At 35.7% G+C, this 11,842-nt stretch overlaps 1 pseudogene; it reads left to right on the top strand.

Moving 5' to 3' along the window:
• The first annotated feature begins 4,962 nt into the window (after positions 1-4,962).
• Positions 4,963-5,304, top strand: LOC140510586 (dynein light chain Tctex-type 1 pseudogene; annotated as a pseudogene).
• The last annotated feature ends 6,538 nt before the right edge of the window (positions 5,305-11,842 follow it).

The raw sequence follows: 11,842 nt of genomic DNA, 5'->3' as shown, positions 1-11,842 counted from the left end.
ACACCTAACTAACAGGGCTGTTGTTAGGGTCAAATTAGATAATTTGTGTAAAGTAATTTGTAAATCTTAAAGTGTCATGTAAATATTAGTTGTTATTTTTATTATTTTCATTATTTATTGATTTTCCTCAGGAAAGTAACTGCCATCACAGTCCTTCATGTTAGGAAGGGACTTCTGAGAGTAACCCATAACTGACACATGAATTCAATTTTTAATATTCCTGACTCTTGGAAGTCCTACCTCTCTTTACAACTTCATGTACAGTATATTCCACGTTGTTTTGACACCTGTACCAACATTGCCCCCTTTTGGAGATGTTCCTGATTGTCAATTCCATTCCTGTAATTCAACGACCAAAATGAGATATGATATTCTAGGTGTGGTCTGACCAGGAGAAAGAATCATAAGGCTATCATTCCTTGGTCTTGTCTTTCTTAATGTAGATCAGACCTGCACAACTTGGCAGTACATGGGGGCCAAAATTAAAATAAGCTAAACTTCTTTAGGCCACAAATAGGTTAGACTAGGGACTGATTGATGATGTTTCTGTGGCTCATGTGACAAACTGGAGAGCGTATGCAGTAGCAATCCTACATTTTTCACAGGCCAACTGAAATGTTTGGTGGGCCACAAACAATCTACATACCATATGTTGTGTAGGCCTGATGTAGACCACTAATATGAGCTTTCTTTTGTCTTTTATATCACTAAACATTTATTTTATTTTTTAATGCCATACCATAAATGTTAAATCTATTGTCTAATAAAACCTAGGGCTTTTCTTAGGATCAAAGGATTAGAGTCAGAAGTCTAAACCATAAGAAATACTAAGTACTTGTCAAAAAATTGACAATTCAACACACATACTCTCATTTTATCTACAAGGAAATCAAATCCCAGAAAGAGTAAGCACTTGATCATGATCATACAAGCAGTAAAAAATAAGATTTTATGGATTAAAAATATATATATTTGTTTGTTTTGTATATTTTTCCATGGATTTTCCTCCAGTATTCCACAATTTATTTGTTTTACCCATCTTCTCACAATATGAAGAAAAGTGAGGAAAGTGTCCAGTGTGTTAGATGAATTCCCTATGATCAATGTATGGAATTATATAAGAAGGACACAGACAAAAGTTGCACAGGATCTTCAGAAGGAACAGCCAAAATCAAGGAATATACCCTAGATAAAATCTTAAAATGTCTCTTGACCAAGAAAACAACAGGCTAAAGAGTTTTACTACTAGGTTTACAAGTACTATTCCCCTGTTTAAAGTTTCTCTGAATTGTTCCAGAAAGTCATTTATTGCCCTAAAACAGCCCTCCAGAGAAGAAGTTGACACAGAGACAGTGATCCATCCCCCATAAATGTTGAATAGTACTTGAAGGTAAAGTCAGGGGCATTCGTAAAGATCTAGAGAATGAATTTTGAACAGGGTTGGAAATCTACTTTAGAAAGTTAAAGAGACAGTAAAGTAGTCCTCTGAGTGAAATCAAGAGCTGATCGTATAATTACTATGGTAATGTATAATGAGTCACATCACAATGTATCACAGTGTTTAAACTGCTTGTGCTAAGCAGAGAGAAATCTTTGATAAAAGATATAAAGAAATGCTACATGATTATAAATCCATGCATTGCCTTTCTCACTTCCGATGACGTAAGTACTGATTTGTGTTAGCCTCCAAAGAACCACTTATTGATGATTAATCTCTCTAACCCACATCAATGAATGAGGAAGAGGTAAGCAGATGCCTAATTTAGCAAAATTAGGAATAAGTGAAGAACTTCCATTGTCATGGTCCCAAGGAAATGAAACATTTTCATTTTTGATCATTTATTTAGTTGATATCAATATAAATATTTAATCCCAAGTAATGTGATAGGATTTTCTATCTGTCCTGAGATAGAAAATCAGGCAAACTGAATTCCCCAGTTACAGACCAATAAACCAACTTCACAAGCTAACTCTGGAATAATCTGTTTCAAGTTCATCTTGTGAAAGGGTCTAGTCTAGGGGACAGGAGGGATGGGGAACCTGGGACCTTGAGGCCACATGTGGCCTTCTGGAAATGGATAAGAAACTGTGCACCAACTTCTTGTCCACAGGGAGCAGAAAGGACATTTCCAACCATCTCCCACTATACAGATTTCTCTGTATATCCCAAGTCAAATCACTGATTGTACAGATATGAGGAATGACTGTGATCCTCTTTGAGCCAGATCACTTGTTAGTGTGCTCTGTGAATACTTAAAGAACTGTTGAGATGGTGTGGTATAGTGGAAAGGAAATTGGATTTAGAAACAGAAAGTATGGTTTTAAAGGGGGAAAGCGTGGTTATTGTGATTTTTTTTCTTTACATCGAACCTATATCTCTTTCTCTGAGATATGCACCCCACTGATCCTAGACTCAGAGCCATAACAAGCATTTTCATACCCAGAGTTAAGCTTCACAAAACTAGGATGAACACCATAAAAAACAGCAAATTAAATTTTGATGATATGTTCATTTATTTGGGGAGGGGGAAGAGGAGGAGGCAGAGGTCAGTTATGGAAATATAGCAAGCTTTGTCTAAGGAATTTTGGAGGAAACTTACATTGATTGTACCGGACTTCCAAATCTTCTCTTATAAAATGGGGGGTTTAGACTAGAGCAGTGGTTGCTTTAGTCATTTTTCATTCAAGTCCAACTCTTTGTGATGCCATTTTGAATTGTCCTGGCAAAATTCTGGAGTGGTTTGCCATTTCCTTTTCTAGCCCATTTTACAGATGAGGAAAGTGGAACAAATAGAGTTAAGTAATTTGCCCAGGGTCACACAGCTAGTAAGTGTCTGAGGCCAGATCTGAACTTCTCCTGCCTCCAGGCACTCTATCCACTACACCACCTAGTTGTCCTGGAGCAGTGGGTGAAAGTCTAATAGAAACAGAACATTGTTGTCTGCATATTGATTTAGAAAAACACAAATTAACATTATGTTTTATTTTAATTTTGCGAAGCATTTTGTTAGGAATTTCCAGATTATATTTTAGCATGATTCAGTCAGCACTCTGAATGTTTGCTGAAGCTTGAGGACCACAGGAAGCAAGTTTGGAACCTCCTAGACTAGAGCACACTTTTTTTCAGGGCCCTCCCATATCTAAATCCTATGATTCTGGGAATACTTTCCAAAAAACCAAGCTACTAGAGAAATTCCCAAGCCACCTATTGAGCATAAAACCTCTGTCTGTATAACTCATACACTTGAGAAAGATTCCAGGAGTTATTTCATCCCTTTATCCACTCAATCAATCAAATAACAAGAATTTACGTGACCACTTCATGTTGGGTCCTGTGGTATGTTATGACAGTACAAAGGTAAAGACCAGCTTTTCCCCTCCCATGCTACATTCTGGATTTCTCTAAATAGACTTTCTATTTCTTTTAATGCAGGGCTCTACCAACAAAAACACCAACTGATTTCTTTCATAGCGTCTCAGCGGCATTTTCAGATTGGAAAAGTGAACCCATCAGGGAATTTTTCAGTACCTGTATACTGTAATTTTCAACTTAAAATGTGAAACTGATATGATTGCTCTGAGAAGATTCAAAAGTCTAAGCTGTTACGACCACTGCATATAGGTGAAAACAGAGCCTAGTGTATTCTCTAACACATTATAGTATCTTTTCTTACCTGTCACTTTTTGCATGCAGGCTTTAAGTAATGCTTTTTCTTTAAAGATAAATTTGCATCTTGTTAATCTGACATTTAAATGGAATCAAGAAATACCTATTCTCTTGAATTGCTTTTTAGTGAACTAATCCAGTTACTCGGAAAGATATATTCCTGAGCCATGCAATAAGCCTTTGAAATTAATTGCAACCCAGAGTCCCTGCAGTGCACCTTCTCACTAAAGCTGTTAGGAGGATTAGCATAAAGGCTGAATGAAGATTCCACTTGGAAAATCTAAACTCTCCCATGCTCATTGCATTCAATGGAGTCTGCCAAATGGATTCCAAATATTTACAAGTTTGGCTTGAAGAATGCCTTAGAGAAGTTTCTTTCTAGACAAAGCCACCTCATGGCATCATACAGGGAATAGCGTTTATTCTGGGATGTGAAAGAGAAGAGGGGAATGAAGAACAAGACATAAGGAGCTACTTCTTGACTTAGGGATGGAGACTGGAAAGCTGATTAGGTTACTATTGTGAACTATCAATTGAAAAAACTCTAAATCATTGCGGTTCAGCCCCTTCTCTTCAATTTATAATCTTAGAGAGCTGCCTGAAGTATGAAAAGAATAAATGACTTGCCCAAAGTCACATAGACAGTATGTGTCAAAGACAGAACTTGAAGCAAGACATCATAGCTTCGAGACCGCAACTTGATCCTCTAGACCATCAGTGACAAACTCAAATAAAAACAGGGGCCACTACTCCATACACAGGGATCCCTGAGGTCACATTTATTCCATTTTAAAATGTAATGTCATTTATTGTTTGATTTGGTCATTTCAGATGTGTCTGACTCTTTGTATCCGTATTTGTGGTTTTCCTGGCAAAGATACTGGAGTGGCTTGCCATTTCTTTCTCCAACTCAATTTACAGATGAGGAACTGACACAAACAAGGTTAAGTGACTTGCCTAGGGTCACACAGTTAGTAAGTGTCTGAGACCAGATTTGAAATCAGTAAGATGAGTCTTCCTGACTTCAGACCCAGCATTCTATCTAGTATGTGACCTAGCTACCCAGTGTTATCTATGTTTTATGTGATTTTCATTTATTTTGTTAAATATTTTCAATTACATTTTCATGTGGTTGAGGTTAAGTGTTGTTGGCTTCATGCCACCCTGAACACGCTGTATGACACCTCTATACTATGTATGCTGTCTTTCTTCTTCTTGATTTGTTCTTGACATTAGTGTCAAAAGAGAATGAGGGATGGAGTGCTCCCCTGGACAGTGGTGACTGAGGAGGAAAGATGGATGACTTCCAGGTTTCTGAGGAGACTTCTTTTGTGGTTGATGGCATGAGTAACGTTGTAAAAGAAGCCATAGAAAGCACAATTAGTGGTAACACTTATCAACACAGCAAAGTCAATCAGTGGACCACAAATGTAGTGGAACAAACTTTAAGTCAATTTATCAACTTGAGGAAATCATTCAAGTACAATGTGACCTGTGTGATTATGCAGAAGAATGGAGCTGGGCCGTATACAACATGCTGTTGCTTTTAGGATAACACCAGTGATGGAAGCTGCATTGTGCGATAGAAAAATAAGACCATGTACTATATAGTCAGAGCCTTTGGGCTGTCCATTTAACTTTCTTAGAACTGTATAGCCTCCTCATTTTTTTTCAACCATTTCTGTTTCATGGTCTATCTACATACTGTGAATTTAGCAAACTTTTAAAGGTTTTAAAAGTATCTTATACTTTCAAGTGTAAGTAATAAGGTCCAAAATGACCACCCTGCTACATGGGTTGCACACTTCACTGTATTCACTTTGACATACAGTATTGTTACTCTGTCTTAACTCTTCAATATTTCCAAGTATTCAAAGTTGGTAGAAATGAAATCTGCTGCAGCAGGACATTTTTTTCTAATTTCTGAAATGATTCGTATAACACACTAATGTCCCAACTTTATATTTTTCTTAGTAGAATAATTAATTATTAAAACTCAAAAAAATGAGGGATGGCCACATCCTTCTGTGCATGTCCATGGGTAGATGCCAGAAAAAAATCATCTCTCTTAATCAGCTTGCTTTATTTATCCACAAAGGAAAGCTTACCTTGGAAGTCTAACCAACTAGTTGACCTCTATAATCTCTCCAATATATTCCAACTTGGTGAGGCCTTTAGGAAAGGAGTTGTTAATCTCTTTAGAGTCATGAACTCCTTTTACATTCTGGTAAAGACTATGGATTCATCCAAAAAATGTTTGTTGCCTACATTCATGATTAAAGGAAACATTAAAAGAAACTAATCTCAGTTAGAGATTAGTATAAACAATGCATAGTTCCATCCCAGATTACAGACTCCCTGAAATCTATCTACAGATCGCTTGCTTGAAATTAAGAGACCCTTATTCAAGGGATCTTTTCATAGACTTTTTACAATACAAGAGCATTCACTTACGGGCAGCATTCTAGTACACCTGGTAAGGAATGGCAAAATACTTGGAAAGGTGGGTCCAATCATTTTGTCTTCAATATCCTGGCTTGTCCAGTTCCATATTGACTTAGTTTTGGGCACGTTAATCACTTCATGGAGGAATTAGAGGAATATATGGAAATTATATTTCTGCTCAAAAATAATCTGTAATTATCCAGAGTCATAACTAGAATTAAGGCAACTAGGTTTTCTCTCAGAATACTGACATGGAGTAGATGCTGCCAAGAATGTCTTCCTTAAGATGGATGCCAAATCCAAATGTAAATAATGTGTGACATGCAATATAACTGTTCTTAGCTACCCAAGGGATTCAAAACCTTGGTGTCTCTTGTTCAAGCTTCACTCTATCTCCTAACCCATTTAGATATGATAATCACATTCTCTGGAGACAGCTTGCTTCTTTCCATGATGAATATACCTATGGCAAGGCTACTTTTTGCTTCATACCTAGAATCACCACTTACAACTAAATGCATTCTATTGAAGTTATAGCTACATATAATTCTGAATCTATCTTCTTTAAATATAGGTGACCAATGAACTCATCAGTCTACATCTCTTTTCAGTCTCATATGGCATACAAATGGAGTACTGAAATTGGAGTAAGGAAGACCTCAGTTCAAGTTCTTACTGGCAAACTTACTATTTGTGTGACCCTGGGCAAGTTAATTTTAACATTTCTTCTTTACAAACACTTAAAAACTTTATTTCAAAGATACCAGAACAAAGTACAAATATTTGCCCCAATATCTACAAGGCATATTTTCCCCTACAATACATCATTTCCCTTCACCATATAATTAGCTAACCAAGATCAGTTATTGAATATCTATGCATATTCTCCAAGGCATTTTCTTTAAATGTCATTAGTACTTTGCCATAAACAAGCTCCCCACTTCTCCACAATGAGAAATGCTGTCCAAGGTCCCCTATTACACATGCAAATTGCCTTTACTGCCCAAATGAAGTCAAACTCCTAATTCTTATCTCTCCACATGTGTCTTTTGGCTATGCCTTGTGTTTTTCAAAACAAGACAAAAGCATTGTAAAGAACTTTTGTTTAGAAATTTGCATACTTTCCTGTCACATTCATTAATCCTGAGCCAATCTGTTCCCAATCACTGAAAGCTGGAGTAGTGCCACAGAAAGGTAATATTTGTAGACTAGAGAGATTTAAATAAGAAATAAGACTTTGATAGGCAAGAATTGCATTTGTCTTTTCATTTTAGTATTTTTAATTAAGGGAAAATCATCTATTGCCCTACAAAATATAAGTTTCTGGTAACAGGTAGGTGGATGAAACTTCCCTTTGAGTCCTCTACCGAAGCATCCACTCTTTTCTGCCAAATCTTACCTAAAGCATGATGATGATAATTGCCCTTATATTCTTTTTTGACTGCTTATAGGTTAAGAAGCTCATCTGTCAAAATCAGAAGTGAACTGAACCTAAACAAGAATCTCTCTGTCATTCCCTGCAAATGGTTATCCAATCAATGTTTGAAGACCTTCAGTGAAAGGAAACCCATTGCATCCTACTTTTGAATAGCTCTAATTGTGAGGAAATTTTGCCTTGAATTGAAGCCTAAATTGGCCTTTTGGTAACCTCTCCATAATGACTATGTTTCTTCCTCCTAGAGCCAAGCAACACAGTCTCACCTTTTTGTTTTAATACGACCAACAGTCAACTACCTGAAGATGATTATTCTCTTTCCATCTAAATCTTTATTCTTTTAGACCAACCATCATCAGATCCAGTACCTCATGTATTATTTCATGAACTCTAAGCTTTTCTCTTCCTTCCTTCTCTATAATGAGTACCTTCTGGATTATCAAAGTAGATCTTAAAACATGGCACCCAAAATTTCACACAAAACTGACCTTCTGATCAAAGCAAAATACAATAAAATTATTGAATCACTAATCACACACACAATAGCCTACCTCACCTTGAACTTATCTTTTATGAAAAGAGCTAGATATTTTTAAAATAACTATGCTTCTATAATAACTCTGCCTGAAGAATAATTGAACTTTTACATAGCAACCCAGTTTAGTTCACTCCCTTTTTATATGAAGTCTTAGTACTTAATCTCTGAGCTAGGATTCCATTCCACCCCAAGGTCAGCCCCTTCAATGGAGGTATCAAATGGATCAGTATTAAGTAAGGTTTTTACCACCTTCAAAAGAGATAGCATGGCACATTACATAGAAAGCTGGCCTTAAAGCCAAAAGAACCTAGGTTCAAATCTCATTCCTGACACATGTTGACTGTGTGACCCTGTGTAAGTACCTTAAACTTTTAGCTCTACAGGTAACTAAGAAGGTAAAGTGGAGAGAAGGTGCTGATCTATATATACAGGGGGTTTCCTTATCCAAGAATTTCCTATATTAGTGAAATCAATCTCTATCCATGTTAGCAGTCTTACAGGGATATAGAGAGAAGGAAGCAAACAAGTAATGTATGGAAAATACTTTGATAACATCCTATGAAAATATAACTTCCTCTTATTTTTCTATAACTACTAATAAATATCCATAAAAAAAGGGAGGTGGGTCAGTCATGTAGTCAATTCAACAGATAACTGATAAACAGCCTGACTGTAGAAATGACACACAGGAAATACAGAAAAATAAAATCTATAAGGGTTAAAGAAGCAAAATTGAATAGGTTTTCTTTGTGAGAGTCAGGAGAATGAATGTGGAAGATGTGATATGCACTAGTGGAGGAAATAGCAGCATTAAAGAGGTCACAGATCCATTGACCTAAACATTAGAATATTTTCCCCATTCTGAATCTGTTTCCTCATCTATAAGATAAAGGTGTGGGTCTAGATTATCCCTAATGTCCCACCTAATAAGAAATTATTATTCCTAATAATAATGTCTATAAGAATACATAGATTTTGTCCACTGATAGAACAGACCAACAGCAAAATCAATAGCAGCCACATTTAGAAAACAACCACAGAGAAAGCTAGAGAAATTCTATTTAAAAATTAAAAAACCGAACTGACATATTTGTTTTCATCCCTCTCCCAGATTCCATTGGATATTTCTGTTGCTTCTGATTGGGTAGGAGAAAAAAAGTGTTTTTTACTGTTCTAATTTTTCTATGTTAGCATCTCCTGGGACTTTATTGATCCATCCTTCCTGACTTAGTCTTGCTTTTTTCTAATTCCCGAAAGAGAAGCAATTGTGCAAGAGGCAGGCTTCACAAAGATTTTACAGCTCTATTTTTAATACTTGTGGTAAAGTTGGAGACACACGTTAAAAACTGCAAAGACTATATGATGATTAATTTCAGCAAAACTGCTACAGAGAAAGAACCATTCTGGTCAGAATCCTGCCAACTAATTTTACATAATCAGTGATTTGCCATACCATGTTTTGTTTTTTTATTAATCCATGCTTACAGAGCATCATCTTCTACTGAAAGTCAAACCCTGAGATTTGGGGCTCTTATGCTACTGAATCCACAGAAATGTTGTATAATTTCACATTTCAATAATATTCAAGTTCTGGAGTATATATAAAATGATGTGGGAATTAAAATCATAGATCTATCACTGAAAGATACCTCAGAAGGACCTCTCATCTTACAATTGAAGAAACTGAAGCTCAGAGAAGAGAAATTATTTTCCCATTGTCACGTGAATCAATGTCACAGATTTGAACGCAGGCCCTCTGACACCAGGGACAATACTGATTCCAATGTACCATTTAGTTACAAACTTGGAAAGCATTACTGGGAGAAAATTTCTGACCCCTCTTTGTTCTTACTTTATTTTAATTGTTTGGGACTGAGGGTTTTGTTTTGGAAAAAATAAATTATTGGATTTATGACATGGTTTGAAATACAGTACAAGACATGACATCTTTTGTTAAGCTTTTTTTTTTTTTTATCACTGGACACAAGAAGTTGTTTTGGCCATTGGGCTGAAACTGTCTCCTACTCTAAGAGATTCTGAAGTCATCAATCTTGTACATATCACTTGAAGAGCTTCCTTGACAGTTTTGATGGGCCATTACTGTGGCTTAAATTTTATTTCTTGAAAATTTCTGTCAATGTCTCAGACATCATATAACCTTGAAAGATGGAGCTTTGTCTCAGAATTCAGGTTGTCATTCATGTTAATAATCCATGAAATATCCCTTTATTAACTACCAAAATGTTCGTCTTCATTATATTCTTTTAACATGTAATTATATTCAAAACTTTGAGTGGTATTTGCACAAATTATATGAAATCTTTCAAAAATAACCTTATTAATGGTAAAGGTGAGCAATAATCAGTTGTAAGATCTCATTTGTCTAAAGGCAAGTTGATCTTACAAATACCATATTTAGAGGGGAAAAAACAGAGTTATTGACTAGAGCATCTTTCAATTCTCTTTCATTTATCTGTAGTCTTGGTTTACCAAGTCCTAGTACCTTTACAGAGAGACAATATGATACAGACTTGGCATCAGAAAGATCTAGTTTCAAGCCCTGATATGACACCTGCTGATTGTATTAAACTCTGGGTACCATGGATAAATATCACTCTAAGGTATAAGTGAATATCCATTCTGATCAGTGGAAAGAAGTAGGATAAAATGATACCTAAATTCCTTTCCATATCTGAGCGTAAGATTCAATTCAATAAAACTCATACTTTTATTGTAGTCTTTGTGTACCAGGCACTGTTCAGCTAAAAGGACAAAAATAAATCCAATCCTGCCCCCAAGGAATTTAAGGACTGGGGATAATGTGAATATTTCAGTTCTTTCATCCTTTAGTTTTACTAGTTAGAAATAAAATTTTAGCAATGTGATTGATTTTTTAAAAAATTTTCCATTATATCAAAATAATTCAGATTGCCAGTGGAGTGTAGGGTTTGTAAAGGATATGAAGTGAATCATTACTTTTATCATTGATTCCTTTCTAAACTCTATTAAAAATATTTTGAGTCATTTCAAAACCCAAATACAGTGTGGGTAAGTTTTAATCATATCAACCCTTTCCATTACATCAGTTTCCTTTAGCTACTGCAGTACCTTATGAGTACGTAGAATTTCGTTTAAAGGAATTTCCAGGGATACCATATTACTTAATTCTGTGCAAATTTTATTTAAAGAGTCTTACTGCTGGTGTGTGCAGAGTTGACGTATCACTTTTGGATTCTACTCCTTCTTGTTTGTGTCAATTAACAGACACGATGAGAATGTTTCTACTTCTCTAAAAGATTAACCTTCTCCACCTGAGTCCTGACTCAATTCCTTCCTGTCTCCTAAGGGGTAAGTTGGAATTCTTGGAGCAAGCAGCATGAAATGTCCCATAAAATGACTTTGAAATTCATGAGATGAAAATAATTAGGGAAAGTAAAGAAAACAAATTCAGTTGAGCAAGAAGGAAAACTAGCTTCCATAACTTTCCATTTAAAATAATCTTTCTTGTTAATTAGATGTAAGTTCAGTTGTTTCAACACTGCTGAAGATGTAACATGTTGGAATTTGGTAATCCTCTAAATTTCATTCTCTGAGACAAAGTCTGTCCATACTATTTGTGAGGGCAAAGTATGATCTTTTACTGTTTTTGTTTATACCAAGAAGTATAATGCCTCCAAATAATGTGATTAAGGAGGATCTTTCCCAACTGTTGTTGGGGCTGGGAAGGTTTGAAGGAAGGTCCACACCTTTTGTTAAT

This window comes from Notamacropus eugenii, chromosome 6, assembly GCF_028372415.1.
Source record: "Notamacropus eugenii isolate mMacEug1 chromosome 6, mMacEug1.pri_v2, whole genome shotgun sequence".
NCBI lineage: Eukaryota > Metazoa > Chordata > Mammalia > Diprotodontia > Macropodidae > Notamacropus > Notamacropus eugenii.
The sequence above is the reverse complement of the archived record's forward strand: the minus strand, read 5'-3'. Positions and strand labels throughout refer to the sequence as shown.